We start from the raw sequence: 3,060 nt of genomic DNA, 5'->3' as shown, positions 1-3,060 counted from the left end.
GCCAATATACTATTTGTTTTTATCTTATTTTACATTTATGTCATTTATTATTGTTTTATCTGATTGCAATAAATCTGCATTTTAACGTAGTGGCAGTTCTGTATATCTGTCCCTAGGCCTTTTGGCGCTGTATCCATCCCTTCGTTTTACTATTACCATTTTTCTCTGGGGGAGGTTAGACCCCATTTTTTGGTTACAGCTTAGGGCACTCTTAGCGCTAGAATACCACAACTATTACCTATTTTTTCACATAGAAGATTATGTTATAAATATTCATAAATACATATTTCTGATGGTATTTTGGTACAATATATATATATATATATATATATACATACAGGGCCGGTGCTCCCACTAGGCAAGCTAGGCAGCTGCCTAGGTCGCAGCCGGCCCCAACTCGGGTTCCCCAGACTCTGCTTGTATGATACCCTCCCTCCTCTCCTTTATCCCTCTATACCACACTTTCCCTCTTCTCCTTTTTCCCTCTATACCACATTCCCCTTTTCTCCTTTACACCCCTGTACCACACAGTCCCTCAACCACCCGGCTCTTTCCCTCTTCGCTGCATACTGGACACAATCCCTATCCAGCTTGACACTGTGGCGCATGCGCACGGTGTGCTGATAAGATGGCGGCGCCCCCGTGGGCACTTCAGAGACGTGTACAGGAGAACCTACTTTGCAGAGGCGCAAGGTAACTGGGGCAACTCAGACACCAGTTGAGACCTTGGTAGCTCCACAGAAACAGAAGCTCAAAACCTCAGGACTCTGGCAGCTTCTGGGTAACCAGGATAGTGCTGCTAAGAGCCATCACTGGCAAATATTGTAAGTGAAAGCTTCATACTAAGTTATAATTGCCCTTAGGGCTCATAGTTTGAGATAAATATAGTTCCCATATTGCTTATAAACTGTGAGTGACAGTCCCCCTGAAATGCAAACAGGTGATAAACCCAATATTGTGAATATTTTGAGTGACAGCCCATGCTTTATATACAGTTAGTGGCAGTCGCCATGCAATACATACAGTGACAATCTACGTATTGTGTATATACTGTGAGTAACAATCTACATATTGTGTATATACTGTGAGTAACAATGTACATATTGTGTATATACCGTGAGTTGCAATTGCCATGTTTATTTACCATTAATGACAGCTCCTGTGCCATGCATGCAGTGAGCTGGCAACCCCCATATTGTGTATTTACTGTGAATGACAGTTGCCATGCATATAGTGAGCTGACAACTTCCATATTATTTATATACTGTGAGTGGGACAGTCCCCATTCCATGCATACAGTGAGTGACAATCTACATATTTTGTATATACTGTGAGTGACAATCACTACATTGTGTATATATATTCAGAGTGAAATCCCCATGCCATCAGATAAGGTTCATATCAACCTATAATCCAAAAAGTAACTACATAAAATCCCTGTTTCAATCCAACTGGCACATACTAATGTCTGACCCCAAATTGAAAACAATCTTGGGTGAGAAAATACAGACAGGATATAGAAGAACCCGTAATCTTAAGGACATTATTAGTCCTAGTCACCTTGCTAGTGAAAAAACTAAAAGTGCTTTTTCTAACGGTTCCTTTAAATGTGGAACCTGTACCACATGCAGCTTTATGCTGAAATTACACACAATACATGATCGGTTCAACAAACCACACAAAGTAAATGCACACATCAACTGCCAAACTGAAGGGGTAATATACGCATTACGCTGCAATTGTAATCTGTTCTATGTTGGCATGACAACCAGAAAAATAAGAGTAAGGTTGCAAGAACACTTGAGGAACATCAAAAATGCCAAAAAGGACTTACAAGCAGGTAAACAACTCACCTCGGTGGCCAGACACTTTTTGTATAAACACAATTCAAAACAAAGTAATTTAAAATGTTTTGGAATACAGAGAGTTAAGCTGGGGATCAGAGGTGGGGATCTAGAAAAAACCCTTCAAAAAGCTGAAAGTAAATGGATTTTTCTCCTTAACACAGTTTACCCATCAGGGTTAAATGAGTGTAACAATCTCTCCCCTTTTCTGTAAAAAATGTGAAAAAATGTGCAATGAATAGCACAAATTCATGATAACACAGCCTAACCCTCAAAAAAATTCTATCAAACGCCAGTATCTCAAGATCTAATTTTAACCAAGTTATCTGTGTGTTGAAGGTAGAAGTAATCCTTACCTCTTGCCTTATAAATTAAATTCAAATTCAATCCTATCATCACCATATACTAAAAAACGTTCATAATTAAAATAAGGACATACAGAATCTCATTCTAGTGTACAACTATATGCACCAGCTATCTAAGGACTAGCTTATGTTAGTCATCTAGAATTATAATCAAGTGCACAACAGTATGAACAAGTTATTTAAGTATTAGTTTATAATAGTCCTTATTAATACTACATAGGTCTTAAGCACATAATTCATTGCAACTTTTATACACTAGTGGTGTTTATTATTCATAAAAATTCATCGTTCTTACATGCTTCACAGTCTGCACACAATACACACTAATTCACTATTACTTTTAAATAATTTCAGTAATATCTATTTATTTTTAGCACTGTTTTACAATCAAAATCACAAGTAGTTATTTCAAAACACAGCACAATAGCAATTTTCACTAAACACTCAGTATTTTCATTTAATATTACACAATATTGTGGTATATACCAGCATAAGTAATGAAGTCATAATATAAATAAAGCAGTCACAATGTAATATATAGCACTAGTTCACGGTGGCACCTACAAGGTTAATTCATTACGTAGTATCACATAGTTTAGGGAATTCAGTGCTTTAACTTAAGGATAAAATAAAATGAATTTGTAAATTTATGGCTGAGCATTAAGCCCTGTTATAAGGCTATGAGAACTCATTTGTCCTGATTACTCCAACATAATTCATTTGATCTTATAACTCAATTGATTTTATAACCTCAACATTATAATAAAGTTACTTTTATTATTAGCAACAAATTAAACAACTTTAAAACTCCAACCGTAATGATAGGCGGTCTCTACACTGTAGAGGATGAG

The sequence above is a fragment of the Bombina bombina genome, chromosome 4 (genome assembly GCF_027579735.1).
Source record: "Bombina bombina isolate aBomBom1 chromosome 4, aBomBom1.pri, whole genome shotgun sequence".
In the NCBI taxonomy this organism is placed as follows: Eukaryota; Metazoa; Chordata; class Amphibia; order Anura; family Bombinatoridae; genus Bombina; species Bombina bombina.
Note: the sequence above shows the minus strand (reverse complement) of the source record.